The sequence below is a fragment of the Ambystoma mexicanum genome (genome assembly GCF_040938575.1).
Source record: "Ambystoma mexicanum isolate Mex_15411 chromosome 12 unlocalized genomic scaffold, UKY_AmexF1_1 Mex_chr12_unloc.2, whole genome shotgun sequence".
NCBI lineage: Eukaryota > Metazoa > Chordata > Amphibia > Caudata > Ambystomatidae > Ambystoma > Ambystoma mexicanum.
This window is the reverse complement of record NW_027182323.1, coordinates 10,137,385-10,162,325: the sequence shown is the minus strand read 5'-3', so window position 1 is coordinate 10,162,325 and position 24,941 is coordinate 10,137,385. Positions and strand designations below refer to the sequence as shown.

Here is a 24,941-nt window from a genome sequence, read left to right as displayed (position 1 = left end):
CGCTCAACGAGTAAAGCCACCAAAATATTATACCTCCGCAACTCCCTGTTCCTCAAATCAAATTTCTCTACCAAACTCTCAAAAGGCACTACCCCAGCCTCATTCCACACATCTCCAATAGTCAAAACCCCTCTCTGAATCCAAGTCTTCCAAGACAGTACCTTATTATCAAACAGCAGACCAGGATTATGCCAAAGTGAGGCCTCCTCATAAAGATATAAACCCTGACCAGTACCAACAATCCACGACGACAACGCCTCTTTAGTAGCCAACACAGATTTCAAACACTCTACCTTCTTAGGCAACTTCCCAAAAGAAAATAAACATTTAATATCATAAGGCAAAAACCGCTGCATCTCAATTTGTACCCACCACGACATCCGGTTCAGATCAATACCATAGTAACAAGACTCTTCAACAAGAAACCACTACAATAATTTCTCAAAACCGGATACCCAAATCCTCCATCTTTAACACTCTTGACCATAATGTACCAGGGAATCCTGGCCCTCTTAGTAATGCCTTAGCATCTAAGATTTTAAATGTAATATTCTCATCTCTCGACAAAGCATAACTCTGTTGTAAGTCACCAAGTACCCTTTCAAGCTCCACCAATCTGGCTTCACCCCCCCTACGCATCCGTGCAGTCCAGTTCATCAGTTCCCCTCTAACAGAAGCTTTAAAAGCATCCCACACCACCATATTGTCTGCCGTACCCTCATTCATCTAAAAAAAAAAAAAAAAACAGGTATGAAATTCATTAATGCGTCCACAGCATCCTGGTTGCTTAACACAACAGGTTTCAACCTCCATCTACTAAGATCCTGCCTCTCAGCAAATAACATCAACTTGGTCATTACCATTGAGTGATCCGAAATGTGCCGTTCACCCATAAACACCTCCCTTACATTCTCAACCAGTCTATCCGACATCAATATGTAGTCAAGCCTAGAATAAGAATCATGTACCAGTGAATAAAATGAGAACCCCCTATCCCTCCAATGAAAATGTCTCCAGGTATCCACCAAGTTATAAACATCCAAAAAGTCTCGAAACTCCCTACTCGATTTTTGCCCAGTAAACCTGCACATCGATGACCTATCCATCTTGGGGTCAATCACACAATTAAAATCCCCTCCCAAAACAATAATTTCACCTCCCATATCACTAAGCCTCCCCTTTAGCGAATCAAAAAAGGGCCCCCCACCCGCACATGGCACATACACAGATCCCACAGTTAACAGCAAGCCCTCACATTTAAGATCAATAAGTATAATACGCCCCTTGTCATCCATACTCACTTTTTCAACACATGCATTCAAGCCTTTCTTCAACAATATTCCAACAACTCGGGAGTTGGAGGAGTAGCAATTCAAGAAAACCTTTGTATATCTCGAATTATTCAGTGAATCACCAGACCCATCAATTAAATGTGTTTCTTGCAAGATCGCCACATCAACTTTCTCCCTCCAAAGTTTAGCCAAAATGTTCTTCCTCTTCCGCACACAGTTCAACCCTTACACATTCCAAATACACAACGAAACAGGCCCCTTCATAACTCACTAAAACACTCCATATCTCCACATAGACTCATAACTATCATTCGTCCACAAACCATCTATTAAACACTGTGACAATCATCCAGCCCATCCCATAAAGTGGAGCAACACATGTCTCAACCCCCCACCCCGCTCTACACATAAAACAAAAAACACACACACAGTCAAGACAGCCTTAATTGTAAGAAACCCAGTATAACATAGGTCTCAACAAAATACCATTATGTACAAAATCATAACCCATTCCAACTATCACCTCAGAACCCTATGCCCAATATTTTCACTATCAGAATAACCTCCTCAAAAATCCTCAGCAACAAGTCCCAGAACGCACACCAAAACCAACAAACATCTGCAACAAGACTTCAACTACTATTTATAGTGTAAAAGCATGGATAAGTACCAACCCTTCCACCAAACGTCAACACCCCAAATAGAACTATTGACAACAGCCATCCCAAGCCTGCATGCGCAAACTGGAATTAAGATAAACAAATTGGAAGCCAACTCAAACAAAAGGAGCCCAAATCTAAACAGCAGTTGCTCCAACCACCCCTTCCCCACCAGTGCCATTGCACAACAGCACAGTCATCAATCACAAAGCACACATCCCCATAAAAAATGCCAATCTCACCATTACTCTCCCATAGGGCCAGAATATAAGGGAAAAGATGCAACAATTAAACAGCACCCACCCCTGTTCACCGCCATGACCATTGAGCACATGTCTTCCATCAAATAAGATACGACATGCATAGCAGAATCCACAGAGTCTCTATCTACCGTAAGACTCCATCAAAAGGCATTAAATGTCCGTTGAACAGTATAGTTCATAACAAGAACATGCAAACAGTAGATAATGCATTCAAAGCATTAGTCTGCAGACGGACCAACTCTCAACCAACCAACGCTCACACACTGAAACAAAAGGTCAGCATAAGGAACTTCCTGGACGGAATGCAGGCAGAATCCAGGCATGCACTAGTCCACACACCAGCACATATCAGGGCATATCACTTCTTCTCCCCATTTATATTGTTTAATTGAAGGATAAAGTCATGAGATGGGTGTAAACGAGCATGCCAGTAAGTCTGGACTAAAAGCAGTGTACAACAAGTTAACATCAACTCGGTTGCTGATGTACATTTGATTTCCCCATACACCTGAGAGGCCCTGGGTTGGTTACCTTCTTTGATGATTAAATCATCTTTGTTGCCCTTGATACAGGCAGAACAGGCTTGAAGTGAGTGGCAATAGAAAGATATGTATTAGTCTCTTTGGGACAGCTCATAAGCCAATCAGCAGCCTATCCTGCCACACATAGCTCTGCAGGGACGTTGGTGGGCAAAATGAAGACGTGTGTTGATCGAGATGGTTATACTTATAATTGAATGGACTTAAAATCTCAAATCGCCCAAAAATGTTCTGGTAAATACTTATACCTTCCTAGGTATGGAGATGGTTCATCATGCCAGGTATGAGCCCGGATAGCTCAGTGATACTTTGTTTTTCACTTTTAAAGAAAGCAACACATAATTATTATTTCACCTTTCTCAAGCAATTGAGGTGCACTGGCAGTCATCTGTGGTACATATTAAAGTACTGGAATAGCAGGTTGTTCTGACGACCAGGGCTGAGAAATGGCTGGAATAACAGGGCAGCATGAGGTCATGATTGAGGTGCACGGACAGAGCTATCTGTGTGTGAGCAGTGCTAGATTACTTTGGGGGTGCTGTTTATGGTAATGTACATTTGATTTCCCAATACCCCAGAGAGGTCCTGGGTTGGTTACCTTCTTTGATGATTAAATCATCTTTGTTGCCCTTGATACATGTTGCACCCCGGAAAAAGGGAGGGTGGGTGGAGTTTGCTAAAGTTGGTTGATTGACAGAGATAGCAATATGTTTGCTTTGGCAGGTGTGCAGGATTATTGTTGCTGTTGACTTGCTAATACTCTGTGATGTCATGTCATTCTCGACGTGCATTTCGTTTTTGTTGCTCCCGAAAAAAAAAATCAATGAAGAGTTAATTACATTTTGTTTTTTAAAAGCAGATGTGAATGTCTGTCCCAGTTACTTTTTATGAGCCACAGGCTTTTAGGGTGCATCAGTAACCCTTGTGCATGGGTGGATGCAAAGAACCTTACTTGATTGCGAGTGATGAAAAGTGTTGAGTATTCCAGTTCATAGGAGCACATTTATACAGGCATATTTTCTCTGTCTTGCTGGGACTGTCTTATTGATAATTCTGCATGAAGACTTACGAAAAGAAATTAACAAAATATTAACATGATGTGAAATAAAATGCGAGGATGCAGGCTTTAACACAATTATTTATGAAGATGATGCAAAGTATCTGCTGTACCACTGAGCGACTGCCCATGTGAGTTATTACAGTATATATGTGAGCTGCTTGCCACAGTATTTTCATGCTGCAAAGTAAATGGAGGCTGGAAAAAAGATTTGTAAAGTGAAATCGAAATTGATCTGCATTGCAGGACCGAGATTGTTTCTGGCATCCAGTCATTGCTTTTGGAATTCCTATGAAAGAAATGTATGAAACACATGCCACAGCCAGAAATTCATGATGGCACTTGCAGGTACATGTGGGACATGGTTCATATATACATATGCTCCCTGGTGGTCTAGTGGTTAGGATTCGGCGCTCTCACCGCCGCGGCCCGGGTTCGATTCCCGGTCAGGGAAAGCACATTTTTTTTTATCCTAAGTTGTTATTATTAGTGTGATTGGTTTTCTGTTTGAACGTATTTTCATAAATGTTTACTTCGCTATGGTATTTCAACTTAAAAGTACAGAGACCATCCCAAAATGTGATGAATGAGTTCGATAAGAGAACGTATCTCATTCACTGTAGTCTTGAGAAAACAGTAACTTTGTACATTTTTTTTGGTCAGTGTACTGCTGCTAAAACGCGGACAGAAACAGCCCTTGCAGACTTCTTGGTAATTTAGGCGAACAGGTATGGACCATTACTGTCAGCACGCGTGTAAGCCGTCCGTTTTGTCATCTCTGATATGTCTCTCTTACCAGTGGTATTTCGGAATCGTTTACTCTTCCGTGCTAGGGTGGATAAAAGGAAAAGGAAAGCTCCGCTTGTTGTGATTTGAGAAATACAACACTACACTGAGTAACCCTTGCTGTACTGGTGATACTGGGCGGGCGCCCTTCATACTGGGAGGAGACGGGCAGAAGAGGCTTGAAGTGAGTGGCAATAGAAGGATATGTATTAGTCTCTTTGGGACAGCTCATAAGCCAATCAGCAGCCTATCCTGCCACACAAAGCTCTGCAGGGACGTTGGTGGGCAAAATGAAGACGTGTGTTGATCGAGATGGTTATACTTATAATTGATCGGACTTAAAAAGTCAAATCACACAAAAGTGTTCTGGTAAATACTTATACTTACCTAGGTATGCAGATGGCATGTCAGTTCATAAATGGGCCCGGATAGCTCAGTCGGTAGAGCATCAGACTTTTAATCTGAGGGTCTAGGGTTCAAGTCCCTATTCGGGCGGATATTTTGTTTTTCACTTTTAAAGAAAGCAACACAGAATTATTATTTCACCTTTGTCAAGCAATTGAGGTTCACTGGCAGTCGTCTGTGGTACATATTAAAGTACTGGAATAGCAGGTTGTTCTGGCGATCAGGACCGAGAAATGGCTGGACTATCACAGGCAGCATAAGGTCATGATTGAGTTGCACTGACAGAGCTATCTGTGTGTGAGCAGTGCTAGATTACTTTTGGGTGCTGTTTATGGTAATTGAGGTGTGTTGTGCACAGCTAGGCGTGGGTCCCTGGTGGTGAAGAAACTGGGTGTTTTGCGGGCCAGGTTTGAGGTGCATTGGCAGAGCTGTGTAGGGGCAGGGATTGTCGACAGGCACGTGAGAGTTGAGGTACACTAGCAAAATAGTTGGATCCAGTTCTGACATTGGAGGTGATGCCACAGCTCCGGATTGAGGTGCATTGATGGAGCTGTTCGTAGAGAACGTGGCCATCAAAACAGGTCTAGGAAGTGGAGGACATTGGTAATGATTGCAACTTCTTACCCTACCCCAAAAACCCAATGATGAATAATTAGGGATGAGGTGCATGACTTAAAAGGCCCCTCTTATAGAAAAAACAAAGATACTCACGGAATAGGGGCTCTGACATATTTAGCTGTGAACTATCCTTCAGCAAAGTAAGGGGCAGGGGATGTAGCTCAGTGGTAGAGCGCATGCTTCGCATGTATGAGGCCCCGGGTTCAATCCCCGGCATCTCCAGGTTTTTCTTTTGGCTTTAATCGTTTCTTTTAAACAATGATAAATTCTGTCCATAGCCACAAGGGTAGAGACAACGTCCTCGAAAACCTAAGCTTGGTTGAGATCAAGCAAATTACGTTTACCATTTTCATCATTAACAATCTGTGGGCCATGACACTAAAATATATTTAAAAAGTAGCATATCGAGATCCACAAAAGAAATATCAATATTTTTGTGGACATTCATCAGTGATAGAACTTGTTTTGCTCTTTGTGTAACTTTGCTGCTGGACACCACTCACAATCAGGAGCATGTGGGGTGCTTGTGTTGCTGAGGGATTGTATGGGTTCTGTGTGAATGTGCACCCCACATCTAGCCCTCTTATCTGGGCTAGAATGTGGAATTCCTGTGTGAAAAGGATTGTGTCCTGTGTATGAGTAAAGTTAGGCGCATGTGTAAAGCAGTCATCGGTCAATATAGGCATATTGTCGATAAAACCAACCAGGTAATGACAGAAGTGCAGGCCAGCGCCAGTGTTGTGAAAAATGTTAATGCAAAAATTCCCAAATACGGAACGCACCTCCAAGCACCACAGAAGACTCTCTATTTTCTGCCTTCTTACCTCCCTCTCTTCCTCAGTCCTGCATCCCTCCTTCCATTTTCCCCCATCCCATCCTCCCTCTTTTGTTTTTTTCCTTCCTCCAAGGCCCTTTGGAACAGATGCAATCGCCCATGTATATTGCAGTGCCATACCCAGTTTCCATTGGGTAGAGGGAAACAACACATGAGAAGGGAGACAGCTATTAACTGTCCATGGCCATTCTAATCTGTTTGGCTATTCCCACCCACTACGTGCCCCTCTACACCCAACACGCATTCTCCTGATATCTCTATGTGCTAGATTTGTGATAGAGTGACTTCGGTAAATTTCGGCCTGCCAATGTTATTTCTAAGCAGTCTGATGAGTGTTAATTGCTTAAGCGCAGTTGTAAAATTCATTGTAAATTCGCTGTTCGTGTATAGAAATACCTGAACAAAGTGTGCTTTCAGGCACTTGATTTTTATCTGTTTCTTGCAGGTCCTGTTAAAAACAGGCACTGACACGGGAAATAGTTTTTGCTTGTGCATAGGAATTGTATATGTTTTTTGTGAGACACTGCTATCTTATGCCCATGTATAGGTTCAGCTGTTTTCGTAAGGTACTGCCAGTAAGCAGTGGCTGGCAAATGCCTAACCCATGCCAACACAATAGCCAAAACTGTTGGCTTTGCCAATGCTTGTTTTAATTATGTTTTTAAGGCTCGATGAATTTCCGAAGGCACTGTTTGCAAGGTGGATATTATCAATAGCCGGATGACAATTTGAAACATTTTTGAATGAAACCCAGTGTGGCATTAGCTCAAAAAATGTGTTGAGTGGAACATGGGAGGGATGCATGGCTAACTATTCATAAGTAGAAACAGACATATGATGGTTCTAGGTGGTCATATGGTGTACTTCATAAACCTAATTAATGCAAGTACCTCTTGGTTTTGCACCATGCTTCAGTAACAACCATGATGGGATCGGCTTTATGAATGGGGTGTTGTTTTAATGGAAGGGCACCTTGCAGTGATTGTCACAGGCAATGGGGGCAATTAGAATTCAAAGAGATGGAGGTTAACTTTCATTGTAATAGGGTAGGGCATGAAACTAGTACTGTATACCATCGGGGGAATAACAGGACTCTGGAAAGTTTCAACACACTCTTCATAGAAAGTATACACATGGCTATGGTGACCTTCATAGCTATCGGTTCCTAGTCATTCATTTACTGATGACACGTAAAAGGGATGCACACGCAATGTCGAAATATGTTCAGCTTGGCTAAAAAGGACATACGTGTCCCCCTAGACTTATCTATAGTGATGGCTAGAATAAGAACAGAAGAAAGGTACTGCAGAGTGATTTAATGGAGACGTGACGCAACTCCCCGACTTCAGAACTCACTCAATTTTAAATACATGAACAATTTCTGAATTAGCACAGGTTGTTCACATGCAACCTTCGTTATTCCCAAGATAACCTGTGTAACTGGGGCTAGGGTAAACAGCGCTGGAGCAGTGCAGCAGCCTATCCCCGAGGTGCATCGTTGCAAACCCTGAAGTTTTTTTATCATATGCCATCTCAGGAAATGTGTGTGATTGGTGTTTCAAAATTAGAGACTCTGACAACGTCATCTTTATAACAGATATAGACATAGATTCACACAGGGTATTGTGTACGTTTGCAGATAGTCATATTAATGCACTCTGCCACACTCTATGTCCATCTATGATACTAAAGCACTTAAATGCACAGGACATGGTCATCCATGTCTTATGCAAGTCCTTTCTATTGCGCACAGTCTAGCCAGCCACGTCCATGAGGCACACGGTATAATTGAATGCATTTCTTTTGTACTATATGCTATAACATAGTGGTACAATCCTCCCTTTCACGTACACCACATCCCTTAAACATCTGTGCCCTTTTCTCAGCCACCAATGCTCTCTCTTCCCAAATGTCCACCCAGATGCTTTTCCTATTTCCCAGATGTTAAGGCGCTCTGTTTGGTCCATCAGGGTTTGTATGGCCAGGGGGCAGAATAAATTCCTGCCTTACATCCCGAGCCGAGCTTTGCGGTCAGCTAACGCCTGTCTGATGACTGTTCCTACGGTCAGGTATAGCCGTATTGGCGGCCGCTCCTCTTCAGTGGCCGATGTAGCTCTCTTGAACCGTCTCTATCCTTCGCTTAGAACTACCCCTGTTCACTGTGCATTGAGCAAAGCTCTTAAAACGCTCCTCTTTTAGGCTTTTTCTTTCGCTGTGTTACAGCGAACATCAAGATGCTTTTGGGCGAACTTTGTGCTTTATCAATAAAATTCAATCCAACACATACACTGAGTTAATCCAAGAGGTTTGACGGAAGCCATGTCTGTATTTTGGGGGAAAATTAACAGAGAAGAGACAAGACATTAAAAGCAGATGTGACACTATAGATGACTGTTTGGCCCAGACCTATTTCTATTCGAAGCACTACTGATATAAGTACCAACCTTATTCTCCCACGAAGCGAAGAAAACGTTTATACATTCCTTTGGGGAGGGAAGAAATCGCGCATAGCATACTCAGTGCTGACCAGGAGGAAGGTGGAGTAGGCCTCCCAGACTTAAAGGAGTACTATGGAGAGCCCCAACTTCGGATTGTCGTAGATATTTTAAAGGAGAGTAAATACAAACAATGGGTAGACCTTGACAATTGTTTGTTGTCTCCAGTCACCCTGGGTAAGTGCTTGTGGGTTCCCCACAGGCAATTAGCGGTTGGAATATGGATGCACCCCATTCTTGCCACATTATGGCGATTGTGGAGCAAATTGAAGGAAATGTAAGGAGTGACATCCTGGCCCTCACCTCTTAGTTTTTTGTGGGCCCCTCCAATTAGGGATAAAATACACAAACCGGCCGGGTATCAGCCCCACTATAAAGTTGGACTGATGACAGCGGGCCAGTTATGTCAGGAAGGTACATTCTTGAGCAAGACGGAATTGGATGAGGTGTTGCATGAAAAGTTTATGCCCACATTTATGTTTTTACAACTGAAAGGTGTTTCAACAGATCGTTGTTGAGAAGGGTATCTAAATCGGTCGTTTACACCATTCAAGCAAGTCTTAGATAAGCAAACAGGCTCTAGAGGCCTCATCGCAAACTTATATAATGCATTGATAGCCAGAAGATGCACGCACTCTCCCAGAGCTAAAGTATTATGGGACAGAGACTTGGGTATACAAGAAGGCGAAGATTTATGGCTAACCATCTATTGGACGGTTTGGTCATCGACGATTGCTGTGCAATATGAAATGCATAATTACAATTTGCTTCAAAGATGGCAATTGACCCCATAGAGATTAGCCAAGGTGCATCAGGGGCTAAGTCTGCTATGTTGGAGAGGGTGTGGTAACATCGGTACCTATTGGCATATTTGGTGGGAATGTCTATTAGTCCAATTGTTTTGGAAAGAGGTTTTTGCAAGGGGAAATGAAATAGATGGAATTGAAAGTCCCCTTTCCTCGATGCTGTTACTATTTGATCAATAGGAAGTGGGAGATCTGCATATCAGATTGGCCCATATGGCAAGGAATTTACTGTTATCGGAGGGTGTGTATGGCAAACCACTCGAAGAGCCTACATCTTCCGACACAGAGAGAATGGATCAGTAAGCTTTTCAAATATTTGAGATGGAGAGCATGATAGACTCAGAATGGCTTCCATTTATATTGTTTTTTTTTAATTTTTTTAAATCACTTTATTTCTTATTTTCAACAATAGTCAACAAATAACAGTAACATCAACTAAAGTCATTGAACTGCATAACATACAATAGTGGGAAGCAATACAACAGAAATTCATATCATAACCCCGTATCCCACCATCATAAACTGTAAAATCAATCAAAAATCAAATCAAATGTACCAAACAAACAACAACATACTAACAAGACCACACAAACAACCACTCAAACAACACAAAACCCCCCACCCCCAAAACTACAGTACTTGAAAGTAAACCAGTGCACTCCACTCCATAACACAACTTAGCCTTATCCATAAAGATCATCCAACTCCCCCCACATTTCATCATAAAGGTCTGCCTTATCTCGTTTTACGAAACATTGTCCTTTCAAACCTCGATAAAGCTCTAACATCCAAAATCCACTCCTCCACTGTCGGCTTTTTCCGTGTCTTCCAGACCTTCAACACCTGTTTGGCTGCCACCAACAAAACTTTACGCACTGCACACAACTTCACCCAACTCACAGTACGCCCACCTCCATAAGACAAAAATATAACTGCCAAGGGATTGCATGGATAGACAATATTCCAGATCTGGTCGATCCTGTCAAGAACCTCCCTCCAAAAGCCTCCACCCTTTCACAATGCCATAACATATGTAACAGAGTACCCCGTTCTTTCCCACAACCCCAACATAAAGCATCATCAACCAAACCTAATTTGCACATACATGCTGGAGTCCAATAGATCCTGCCCACTATCCTTTGATGGATGTAGCGTAATTGCAAATCCACTTTGGCTGTCGTCGGCACTCTCCAAATCTTATGCCATTCTCTCAATGCTACCTCCCTACCCAACTCCTCTGTCCATGATAACCTCAACTTTTCCCACGAATCCAACCATTGCCTGTCCGGAAGCATAAACTGCGTAAACGTAGACACCCTTTGGAAACCCATCTCCAAAAGACCAAAGTTCTCCGGCTTTTTCAAAAAAGGAGCATCCAACATCTCTCTCCGCTCAACGAGTAAAGCCACCAAAATATTATACCTCCGCAACTCCCTGTTCCTCAAATCAAATTTCTCTACCAAACTCTCAAAAGGCACTACCCCAGCCTCATTCCACACATCTCCAATAGTCAAAACCCCTCTCTGAATCCAAGTCTTCCAAGACAGTACCTTATTATCAAACAGCAGACCAGGATTATGCCAAAGTGAGGCCTCCTCATAAAGATATAAACCCTGACCAGTACCAACAATCCACGACGACAACGCCTCTTTAGTAGCCAACACAGATTTCAAACACTCTACCTTCTTAGGCAACTTCCCAAAAGAAAATAAACATTTAATATCATAAGGCAAAAACCGCTGCATCTCAATTTGTACCCACCACGACATCCGGTTCAGATCAATACCATAGTAACAAGACTCTTCAACAAGAAACCACTACAATAATTCTCAAAACCGGATACCCAAATCCTCCATCTTTAACACTCTTGACCATAATGTACCAGGGAATCCTGGCCCTCTTAGTAATGCTTTAGCATCTAAGATTTTAAATGTAATATTCTCATCTCTCGACAAAGCATAACTCTGTTGTAAGTCACCAAGTACCTTTTCAAGCTCCACCAATCTGGCTTCACCCCCCCTACGCATCCGTGCAGTCCAGTTCATCAGTTCCCCTCTAACAGAAGCTTTAAAAGCATCCCACACCACCATATTGTCTGCCGTACCCTCATTCATCTAAAAAAAAAAAACAAAAAACAGGTATGAAATTCATTAATGCGTCCACAGCAACCTGGTTGCTTAACACAACAGGTTTCAACCTCCATCTACTAAGATCCTGCCTCTTAGCAAATAACATCAACTTGGTCATTACCATTGAGTGATCCGAAATGTGCCGTTCACCCATAAACACCTCCCTTACATTCTCAACCAGTCTATCCGACATCAATATGTAGTCAAGCCTAGAATAAGAATCATGTACCAGTGAATAAAATGAGAACCCCCTATCCCTCCAATGAAAATGTCTCCAGGTATCCACCAAGTTATAAACATCCAAAAAGTCTCGAAACTCCCTACTCGATTTTTGCCCAGTAAACCTGCACATCGATGACCTATCCATCTTGGGGTCAATCACACAATTAAAATCCCCTCCCAAAACAATAATTTCACCTCCCATATCACTAAGCCTCCCCTTTAGCGAATCAAAAAAGGGCCCCCCACCCGCACATGGCACATACACAGATCCCACAGTTAACAGCAAGCCCTCACATTTAAGATCAATAAGTATAATACGCCCCTTGTCATCCATACTCACTTTTTCAACACATGCATTCAAGCCTTTCTTCAACAATATTCCAACAACTCGGGAGTTGGAGGAGTAGCAATTCAAGAAAACCTTTGTATATCTCGAATTATTCAGTGAATCACCAGACCCATCAATTAAATGTGTTTCTTGCAAGATCGCCACATCAACTTTCTCCCTCCAAAGTTTAGCCAAAATGTTCTTCCTCTTCCGCACACAGTTCAACCCTTACACATTCCAAATACACAACGAAACAGGCCCCTTCATAACTCACTAAAACACTCCATATCTCCACATAGACTCATAACTATCATTTGTCCACAAACCATCTATTAAACACTGTGACAATCATCCAGCCCATCCCATAAAGTGGAGCAACACATGTCTCAACCCCCCACCCCGCTCTACACATAAAACAAAAAACACACACACAGTCAAGACAGCCTTAATTGTAAGAAACCCAGTATAACATAGGTCTCTACAAAATACCATTATGTACAAAATCATAACCCATTCCAACTATCACCTCAGAACCCTATGCCCAATATTTTCACTATCAGAATAACCTCCTCAAAAATCCTCAGCAACAAGTCCCAGAACCCACACCAAAACCAACAAACATCTGCAACAAGACTTCAACTACTATTTATAGTGTAAAAGCATGGATAAGTACCAACCCTTCCACCAAACGTCAACACCCCAAATAGAACTATTGACAACAGCCATCCCAAGCCTGCATGCGCAAACTGGAATTAAGATAAACAAATTGGAAGCCAACTCAAACAAAAGGAGCCCAAATCTAAACAGCAGTTGCTCCAACCACCCCTTCCCCACCAGTGCCATTGCACAACAGCACAGTCATCAATCACAAAGCACACATCCCCATAAAAAATGCCAATCCCACCATTACTCTCCCATAGGGCCAGAATATAAGGGAAAAGATGCAACAATTAAACAGCACCCACCCCTGTTCACCGCCATGACCATTGAGCACATGCCTTCCATCAAATAAGATACGACATGCATAGCAGAATCCACAGAGTCTCTATCTACCGTAAGACTCCATCAAAAGGCATTAAATGTCCGTTGAACAGTATAGTTCATAACAAGAACATGCAAACAGTAGATAATGCATTCAAAGCATTAGTCTGCAGACAGACCAACTCTCAACCAACCAACGCTCACACACTGAAACAAAAGGTCAGCATAAGGTACTTCCTGGACGGAATGCAGGCAGAATCCAGGCATGCACTAGTCCACACACCAGCACATATCAGGGCATATCACTTCTTCTCCCCATTTATATTGTTTAATTGAAGAATAATGTCATGAGATGGGTGTAAACGAGCATGCCAGTAAGTCTGGACTAAAAGCAGTGTACAACAAGTTAACATCAACTCGGTTGCTGATGTACATTTGATTTCCCCATACACCTGAGAGGCCCTGGGTTGGTTACCTTCTTTGATGATTAAATCATCTTTGTTGCCCCTGATACAGGCAGAACAGGCTTGAAGTGAGTGGCAATAGAAAGATATGTATTAGTCTCTTTGGGACAGCTCATAAGCCAATCAGCAGCCTATCCTGCCACACATAGCTCTGCAGGGACGTTGGTGGGCAAAATGAAGACGTGTGTTGATCGAGATGGTTATACTTATAATTGATCGGACTTAAAATCTCAAATCGCCCAAAAATGTTCTGGTAAATACTTATACCTTCCTAGGTATGGAGATGGTTCATCATGCCAGGTATGAGCCCGGATAGCTCAGTGATACTTTGTTTTTCACTTTTAAAGAAAGCAACACATAATTATTATTTCACCTTTCTCAAGCAATTGAGGTGCACTGGCAGTCATCTGTGGTACATATTAAAGTACTGGAATAGCAGGTTGTTCTGACGACCAGGGCTGAGAAATGGCTGGAATAACAGTGCAGCATGAGGTCATGATTGAGGTGCACGGACAGAGCTATCTGTGTGTGAGCAGTGCTAGATTACTTTGGGGGTGCTGTTTATGGTAATGTACATTTGATTTCCCAATACCCCAGAGAGGTCCTGGGTTGGTTACCTTCTTTGATGATTAAATCATTTTTGTTGCCCTTGATACATGTTGCACCCCGGAAAAAGGGAGGGTGGGTGGAGTTTGCTAAAGTTGGTTGATTGACAGAGATAGCAATATGTTTGCTTTGGCAGGTGTGCAGGATTATTGTTGCTGTTGACTTGCTAATACTCTGTGATGTCATGTCATTCTCGACGTGCATTTCGTTTTTGTTGCTCCCGAAAAAAAAATCAATGAAGAGTTAATTACATTTTGTTTTTTAAAAGCAGATGTGAATGTCTGTCCCAGTTACTTTTTATGAGCCACAGGCTTTTAGGGTGCATCAGTAACCCTTGTGCATGGGTGGCTGCAAAGAACCTTACTTGATTGCGAGTGATGAAAAGTGTTGAGTATTCCAGTTCATAGGAGCACATTTATACAGGCATATTTTCTCTGTCTTGCTGGGACTGTCTTATTGATAATTCTGCATGAAGACTTACGAAAAGAAATTAACAAAATATTAACATGATGTGAAATAAAATGCGAGGATGCAGGCTTTAACACAATTATTTATGAAGATGATGCAAAGTATCTGCTGTACCACTGAGCGACTGCCCATGTGAGTTATTACAGTATATATGTGAGCTGCTTGCCACAGTATTTTCATGCTGCAAAGTAAATGGAGGCTGGAAAAAAGATTTGTAAAGTGAAATCGAAATTGATCTGCATTGCAGGACCGAGATTGTTTCTGGCATCCAGTCATTGCTTTTGGAATTCCTATGAAAGAAATGTATGAAACACATGCCACAGCCAGAAATTCATGATGGCACTTGCAGGTACATGTGGGACATGGTTCATATATATATATGCTCCCTGGTGGTCTAGTGGTTAGGATTCGGCGCGCCGCGGCCCGGATTCGATTCCCGGTCAGGGAAAGCACATTTTTTTTTTATCCTAAGTTGTTATTATTAGTGTGATTGGTTTTCTGTTTGAACGTATTTTCATAAATGTTTACTTCGCTATGGTATTTCAACTTAAAAGTACAGAGACCATCCCAAAATGTGATGAATGAGTTCGATAAGAGAACGTATCTCATTCACTGTAGTCTTGAGAAAACAGTAACTTTGTACATTTTTTTTGGTCAGTGTACTGCTGCTAAAACGCGGACAGAAACAGCCCTTGCAGACTTCTTGGTAATTTAGGCGAACAGGTATGGACCATTACTGTCAGCACGCGTGTAAGCCGTCCGTTTTGTCATCTCTGATATGTCTCTCTTACCAGTGGTATTTCGGAATCGTTTACTCTTCCGTGCTAGGGTGGATAAAAGGAAAAGGAAAGCTCCGCTTGTTGTGATTTGAGAAATACAACACTACACTGAGTAACCCTTGCTGTACTGGTGATACTGGGCGGGCGCCCTTCATACTGGGAGGAGACGGGCAGAAGAGGCTTGAAGTGAGTGGCAATAGAAGGATATGTATTAGTCTCTTTGGGACAGCTCATAAGCCAATCAGCAGCCTATCCTGCCACACAAAGCTCTGCAGGGACGTTGGTGGGCAAAATGAAGACGTGTGTTGATCGAGATGGTTATACTTATAATTGATCGGACTTAAAAAGTCAAATCACACAAAAGTGTTCTGGTAAATACTTATACTTACCTAGGTATGCAGATGGCATGTCAGTTCATAAATGGGCCCGGATAGCTCAGTCGGTAGAGCATCAGACTTTTAATCTGAGGGTCTAGGGTTCAAGTCCCTATTCGGGCGGATATTTTGTTTTTCACTTTTAAAGAAAGCAACACAGAATTATTATTTCACCTTTGTCAAGCAATTGAGGTTCACTGGCAGTCGTCTGTGGTACATATTAAAGTACTGGAATAGCAGGTTGTTCTGGCGATCAGGACCGAGAAATGGCTGGACTATCACAGGCAGCATAAGGTCATGATTGAGTTGCACTGACAGAGCTATCTGTGTGTGAGCAGTGCTAGATTACGTTTGGGTGCTGTTTATGGTAATTGAGGTGTGTTGTGCACAGCTAGGCGTGGGTCCCTGGTGGTGAAGAAACTGGGTGTTTTGCGGGCCAGGTTTGAGGTGCATTGGCAGAGCTGTGTAGGGGCAGGGATTGTCGACAGGCACGTGAGAGTTGAGGTACACTAGCAAAATAGTTGGATCCAGTTCTGACATTGGAGGTGATGCCACAGCTCCGGATTGAGGTGCATTGATGGAGCTGTTCGTAGAGAACGTGGCCATCAAAACAGGTCTAGGAAGTGGAGGACATTGGTAATGATTGCAACTTCTTACCCTACCCCAAAAACCCAATGATGAATAATTAGGGATGAGGTGCCAGCAACTCTACGCCCCAATACATGACTTAAAAGGCCCCTCTTATAGAAAAAACAAAGATACTCACGGAATAGGGGCTCTGACATATTTAGCTGTGAACTATCCTTCAGCAAAGTAAGGGACAGGGGATGTAGCTCAGTGGTAGAGCGCATGCTTCGCATGTATGAGGCCCCGGGTTCAATCCCCGGCATCTCCAGGTTTTTCTTTTGGCTTTAATCGTTTCTTTTAAACAATGATAAATTCTGTCCATAGCCACAAGGGTAGAGACAACGTCCTCGAAAACCTAAGCTTGGTTGAGATCAAGCAAATTACGTTTACCATTTTCATCATTAACAATCTGTGGGCCATGACACTAAAATATATTTAAAAAGTAGCATATCGAGATCCACAAAAGAAATATCAATATTTTTGTGGACATTCATCAGTGATAGAACTTGTTTTGCTCTTTGTGTGACTTTGCTGCTGGACACCACTCACAATCAGGAGCATGTGGGGTGCTTGTGTTGCTGAGGGATTGTATGGGTTCTGTGTGAATGTGCACCCCACATCTAGCCCTCTTATCTGGGCTAGAATGTGGAATTCCTGTGTGAAAAGGATTGTGTCCTGTGTATGAGTAAAGTTAGGCGCATGTGTAAAGCAGTCATCGGTCAATATAGGCATATTGTCGATAAAACCAACCAGGTAATGACAGAAGTGCAGGCCAGCGCCAGTGTTGTGAAAAATGTTAATGCAAAAATTCCCAAATACGGAACGCACCTCCAAGCACCACAGAAGACTCTCTATTTTCTGCCTTCTTACCTCCCTCTCTTCCTCAGTCCTGCATCCCTCCTTCCATTTTCCCCCATCCCATCCTCCCTCTTTTGTTTTTTTCCTTCCTCCAAGGCCCTTTGGAACAGATGCAATCGCCCATGTATATTGCAGTGCCATACCCAGTTTCCATTGGGTAGAGGGAAACAACACATGAGAAGGGAGACAGCTATTAACTGTCCATGGCCATTCTAATCTGTTTGGCTATTCCCACCCACTACGTGCCCCTCTACACCCAACACGCATTCTCCTGATATCTCTATGTGCTAGATTTGTGATAGAGTGACTTCGGTAAATTTCGGCCTGCCAATGTTATTTCTAAGCAGTCTGATGAGTGTTAATTGCTTAAGCGCAGTTGTAAAATTCATTGTAAATTCGCTGTTCGTGTATAGAAATACCTGAACAAAGTGTGCTTTCAGGCACTTGATTTTTATCTGTTTCTTGCAGGTCCTGTTAAAAACAGGCACTGACACGGGAAATAGTTTTTGCTTGTGCATAGGAATTGTATATGTTTTTTGTGAGACACTGCTATCTTATGCCCATGTATAGGTTCAGCTGTTTTCGTAAGGTACTGCCAGTAAGCAGTGGCTGGCAAATGCCTAACCCATGCCAACACAATAGCCAAAACTGTTGGCTTTGCCAATGCTTGTTTTAATTATGTTTTTAAGGCTCGATGAATTTCCGAAGGCACTGTTTGCAAGGTGGATATTATCAATAGCCGGATGACAATTTGAAACATTTTTGAATGAAACCCAGTGTGGCATTAGCTCAAAAAATGTGTTGAGTGGAACATGGGAGGGATGCATGGCTAACTATTCATAAGTAGAAACAGACATATGATGGTTCTAGGTGGTCATATGGTGTACTTCATAAACCTAATTAATGCAAGTACCTCTTGGTTTTGCACCATGCTTCAGTAACAACCATGATGGGATCGGCTTTATGAATGGGGTGTTGTTTTAATGGAAGGGCACCTTGCAGTGATTGTCACAGGCAATGGGGGCAATTAGAATTCAAAGAGATGGAGGTTAACTTTCATTGTAATAGGGTAGGGCATGAAACTAGTACTGTATACCATCGGGGGAATAACAGGACTCTGGAAAGTTTCAACACACTCTTCATAGAAAGTATACACATGGCTATGGTGACCTTCATAGCTATCGGTTCCTAGTCATTCATTTACTGATGACACGTAAAAGGGATGCACACGCAATGTCGAAATATGTTCAGCTTGGCTAAAAAGGACATACGTGTCCCCCTAGACTTATCTATAGTAATGGCTAGAATAAGAACAGAAGAAAGGTACTGCAGAGTGATTTAATGGAGACGTGACGCAACTCCCCGACTTCAGAACTCACTCAATTTTAAATACATGAACAATTTCTGAATTAGCACAGGTTGTTCACATGCAACCTTCGTTATTCCCAAGATAACCTGTGTAACTGGGGCTAGGGTAAACAGCGCTGGAGCAGTGCAGCAGCCTATCCCCGAGGTGCATCGTTGCAAACCCTGAAGTTTTTTTATCATATGCCATCTCAGGAAATGTGTGTGATTGGTGTTTCAAAATTAGAGACTCTGACAACGTCATCTTTATAACAGATATAGACATAGATTCACACAGGGTATTGTGTACGTTTGCAGATAGTCATATTAATGCACTCTGCCACACTCTATGTCCATCTATGATACTAAAGCACTTAAATGCACAGGACATGGTCATCCATGTCTTATGCAAGTCCTTTCTATTGCGCACAGTCTAGCCAGCCACGTCCATGAGGCACACGGTATAATTGAATGCATTTCTTTTGTACTATATGCTATAACATAGTGGTACAATCCTCCCTTTCACGTACACCACATCCCTTAAACATCTGTGCCCTTTTCTCAGCCACCAATGCTCTCTCTTCCCAAATGTCCACCCAGATGCTTTTCCTATTTCCCAGATGTTAAGGCGCTCTGTTTGGTCCATCAGGGTTTGTATGGCCAGGGGGCAGAATAAATTCCTGCCTTACATCCCGAGCCGAGCTTTGCGGTCAGCTAACGCCTGTCTGATGACTGTTCCTACGGTCAGGTATAGCCGTATTGGCGGCCGCTCCTCTTCAGTGGCCGATGTAGCTCTCTTGAACCGTCTCTATCCTTCGCTTAGAACTACCCCTGTTCACTGTGCATTGAGCAAAGCTCTTAAAACGCTCCTCTTTTAGGCTTTTTCTTTCGCTGTGTTACAGCGAACATCAAGATGCTTTTGGGCGAACTTTGTGCTTTATCAATAAAATTCAATCCAACACATACACTGAGTTAATCCAAGAGGTTTGACGGAAGCCATGTCTGTATTTTGGGGGAAAATTAACAGAGAAGAGACAAGACATTAAAAGCAGATGTGACACTATAGATGACTGTTTGGCCCAGACCTATTTCTATTCGAAGCACTACTGATATAAGTACCAACCTTATTCTCCCACGAAGCGAAGAAAACGTTTATACATTCCTTTGGGGAGGGAAGAAATCGCGCATAGCATACTCAGTGCTGACCAGGAGGAAGGTGGAGTAGGCCTCCCAGACTTAAAGGAGTACTATGGAGAGCCCCAACTTCGGATTGTCGTAGATATTTTAAAGGAGAGTAAATACAAACAATGGGTAGACCTTGACAATTGTTTGTTGTCTCCAGTCACCCTGGGTAAGTGCTTGTGGGTTCCCCACAGGCAATTAGCGGTTGGAATATGGATGCACCCCATTCTTGCCACATTATGGCGATTGTGGAGCAAATTGAAGGAAATGTAAGGAGTGACATCCTGGCCCTCACCTCTTAGTTTTTTGTGGGCCCCTCCAATTAGGGATAAAATACACAAACCGGCCGGGTATCAGCCCCACTATAAAGTTGGACTGATGACAGCGGGCCAGTTATGTCAGGAAGGTACATTCTTGAGCAAGACGGAATTGGATGAGGTGTTGCATGAAAAGTTTATGCCCACATTTATGTTTTTACAACTGAAAGGTGTTTCAACAGATCGTTGTTGAGAAGGGTATCTAAATCGGTCGTTTACACCATTCAAGCAAGTCTTAGATAAGCAAACAGGCTCTAGAGGCCTCATCGCAAACTTATATAATGCATTGATAGCCAGAAGATGCACGCACTCTCCCAGAGCTAAAGTATTATGGGACAGAGACTTGGGTATACAAGAAGGCGAAGATTTATGGCTAACCATCTATTGGACGGTTTGGTCATCGACGATTGCTGTGCAATATGAAATGCATAATTACAATTTGCTTCAAAGATGGCAATTGACCCCATAGAGATTAGCCAAGGTGCATCAGGGGCTAAGTCTGCTATGTTGGAGAGGGTGTGGTAACATCGGTACCTATTGGCATATTTGGTGGGAATGTCTATTAGTCCAATTGTTTTGGAAAGAGGTTTTTGCAAGGGGAAATGAAATAGATGGAATTGAAAGTCCCCTTTCCTCGATGCTGTTACTATTTGATCAATAGGAAGTGGGAGATCTGCATATCAGATTGGCCCATATGGCAAGGAATTTACTGTTATCGGAGGGTGTGTATGGCAAACCACTCGAAGAGCCTACATCTTCCGACACAGAGAGAATGGATCAGTAAGCTTTTCAAATATTTGAGATGGAGAGCATGATAGACTCAGAATGGCTTCCATTTATATTGTTTTTTTTTAATTTTTTTAAATCACTTTATTTCTTATTTTCAACAATAGTCAACAAATAACAGTAACATCAACTAAAGTCATTGAACTGCATAACATACAATAGTGGGAAGCAATACAACAGAAATTCATATCATAACCCCGTATCCCACCATCATAAACTGTAAAATCAATCAAAAATCAAATCAAATGTACCAAACAAACAACAACATACTAACAAGACCACACAAACAACCACTCAAACAACACAAAACCCCCCACCCCCAAAACTACAGTACTTGAAAGTAAACCAGTGCACTCCACTCCATAACACAACTTAGCCTTATCCATAAAGATCATCCAACTCCCCCCACATTTCATCATAAAGGTCTGCCTTATCTCGTTTTACGAAACATTGTCCTTTCAAACCTCGATAAAGCTCTAACATCCAAAATCCACTCCTCCACTGTCGGCTTTTTCCGTGTCTTCCAGACCTTCAACACCTGTTTGGCTGCCACCAACAAAACTTTACGCACTGCACACAACGTCACCCAACTCACAGTACGCCCACCTCCATAAGACAAAAATATAACTGCCAAGGGATTGCATGGATAGACAATATTCCAGATCTGGTCGATCCTGTCAAGAACCTCCCTCCAAAAGCCTCCACCCTTTCACAATGCCATAACATATGTAACAGAGTACCCCGTTCTTTCCCACAACCCCAACATAAAGCATCATCAACCAAACCTAATTTGCACATACATGCTGGAGTCCAATAGATCCTGCCCACTATCCTTTGATGGATGTAGCGTAATTGCAAATCCACTTTGGCTGTCGTCGGCACTCTCCAAATCTTATGCCATTCTCTCAATGCTACCTCCCTACCCAACTCCTCTGTCCATGATAACCTCAACTTTTCCCACGAATCCAACCATTGCCTGTCCGGAAGCATAAACTGCGTAAACGTAGACACCCTTTGGAAACCCATCTCCAAAAGACCAAAGTTCTCCGGCTTTTTCAAAAAAGGAGCATCCAACATCTCTCTCCGCTCAACGAGTAAAGCCACCAAAATATTATACCTCCGCAACTCCCTGTTCCTCAAATCAAATTTCTCTACCAAACTCTCAAAAGGCACTACCCCAGCCTCATTCCACACATCTCCAATAGTCAAAACCCCTCTCTGAATCCAAGTCTTCCAAGACAGTACCTTATTATCAAACAGCAGACCAGGATTATGCCAAAGTGAGGCCTCCTCATAAAGATATAAACCCTGACCAGTACCAACAATCCACGACGACAACGCCTCTTTAGTAGCCAACACAGATTTCAAACACTCTACCTTCTTAGGCAACTTCCCAAAAGAAAATAAACATTTAATATCATAAGGCAAAAACCGCTGCATCTCAATTTGTACCCACCACGACATCCGGTTCAGATCAATACCATAGTAACAAGACTCTTCAACAAGAAACCACTACAATAATTCTCAAAACCGGATACCCAAATCCTCCATCTTTAACACTCTTGACCATAATGTACCAGGGAATCCTGGCCCTCTTAGTAATGCCTTAGCATCTAAGATTTTAAATGTAATATTCTCATCTCTCGACAAAGCATAACTCTGTTGTAAGTCACCAAGTACCTTTTCAAGCTCCACCAATCTGGCTTCACCCCCCCTACGCATCCGTGCAGTCCAGTTCATCAGTTCCCCTCTAACAGAAGCTTTAAAAGCATCCCACACCACCATATTGTCTGCCGTACCCTCATTCATCTAAAAAAAAAATAAAAAAAACAGGTATGAAATTCATTAATGCGTCCACAGCAACCTGGTTGCTTAACACAACAGGTTTCAACCTCCATCTACTAAGATCCTGCCTCTTAGCAAATAACATCAACTTGGTCATTACCATTGAGTGATCCGAAATGTGCCGTTCACCCATAAACACCTCCCTTACATTCTCAACCAGTCTATCCGACATCAATATGTAGTCAAGCCTAGAATAAGAATCATGTACCAGTGAATAAAATGAGAACCCCCTATCCCTCCAATGAAAATGTCTCCAGGTATCCACCAAGTTATAAACATCCAAAAAGTCTCGAAACTCCCTACTCGATTTTTGCCCAGTAAACCTGCACATCGATGACCTATCCATCTTGGGGTCAATCACACAATTAAAATCCCCTCCCAAAACAATAATTTCACCTCCCATATCACTAAGCCTCCCCTTTAGCGAATCAAAAAAGGGCCCCCCACCCGCACATGGCACATACACAGATCCCACAGTTAACAGCAAGCCCTCACATTTAAGATCAATAAGTATAATACGCCCCTTGTCATCCATACTCACTTTTTCAACACATGCATTCAAGCCTTTCTTCAACAATATTCCAACAACTCGGGAGTTGGAGGAGTAGCAATTCAAGAAAACCTTTGTATATCTCGAATTATTCAGTGAATCACCAGACCCATCAATTAAATGTGTTTCTTGCAAGATCGCCACATCAACTTTCTCCCTCCAAAGTTTAGCCAAAATGTTCTTCCTCTTCCGCACACAGTTCAACCCTTACACATTCCAAATACACAACGAAACAGGCCCCTTCATAACTCACTAAAACACTCCATATCTCCACATAGACTCATAACTATCATTTGTCCACAAACCATCTATTAAACACTGTGACAATCATCCAGCCCATCCCATAAAGTGGAGCAACACATGTCTCAACCCCCCACCCCGCTCTACACATAAAACAAAAAACACACACACAGTCAAGACAGCCTTAATTGTAAGAAACCCAGTATAACATAGGTCTCTACAAAATACCATTATGTACAAAATCATAACCCATTCCAACTATCACCTCAGAACCCTATGCCCAATATTTTCACTATCAGAATAACCTCCTCAAAAATCCTCAGCAACAAGTCCCAGAACCCACACCAAAACCAACAAACATCTGCAACAAGACTTCAACTACTATTTATAGTGTAAAAGCATGGATAAGTACCAACCCTTCCACCAAACGTCAACACCCCAAATAGAACTATTGACAACAGCCATCCCAAGCCTGCATGCGCAAACTGGAATTAAGATAAACAAATTGGAAGCCAACTCAAACAAAAGGAGCCCAAATCTAAACAGCAGTTGCTCCAACCACCCCTTCCCCACCAGTGCCATTGCACAACAGCACAGTCATCAATCACAAAGCACACATCCCCATAAAAAATGCCAATCCCACCATTACTCTCCCATAGGGCCAGAATATAAGGGAAAAGATGCAACAATTAAACAGCACCCACCCCTGTTCACCGCCATGACCATTGAGCACATGCCTTCCATCAAATAAGATACGACATGCATAGCAGAATCCACAGAGTCTCTATCTACCGTAAGACTCCATCAAAAGGCATTAAATGTCCGTTGAACAGTATAGTTCATAACAAGAACATGCAAACAGTAGATAATGCATTCAAAGCATTAGTCTGCAGACAGACCAACTCTCAACCAACCAACGCTCACACACTGAAACAAAAGGTCAGCATAAGGTACTTCCTGGACGGAATGCAGGCAGAATCCAGGCATGCACTAGTCCACACACCAGCACATATCAGGGCATATCACTTCTTCTCCCCATTTATATTGTTTAATTGAAGAATAATGTCATGAGATGGGTGTAAACGA

At 42.4% G+C, this 24,941-nt stretch overlaps 3 non-coding genes across 3 annotated transcripts; all 3 read left to right on the top strand.

Moving 5' to 3' along the window:
* The first annotated feature begins 4,192 nt into the window (after window positions 1–4,192).
* Window positions 4,193–4,264, top strand: TRNAE-CUC (transfer RNA glutamic acid (anticodon CUC)). The gene has a single exon. It is a non-coding gene; the product is annotated as a tRNA-Glu (tRNA).
* Window positions 4,265–5,769: 1,505 nt separating this feature from the next.
* On the top strand, window positions 5,770–5,841 carry TRNAA-CGC (transfer RNA alanine (anticodon CGC)). The gene has a single exon. It is a non-coding gene; the product is annotated as a tRNA-Ala (tRNA).
* An 11,088-nt stretch (window positions 5,842–16,929) lies between these two features.
* TRNAA-CGC (transfer RNA alanine (anticodon CGC)) lies at window positions 16,930–17,001 on the top strand. Its single transcript has one exon. It is a non-coding gene; the product is annotated as a tRNA-Ala (tRNA).
* Window positions 17,002–24,941: the final 7,940 nt, after the last annotated feature.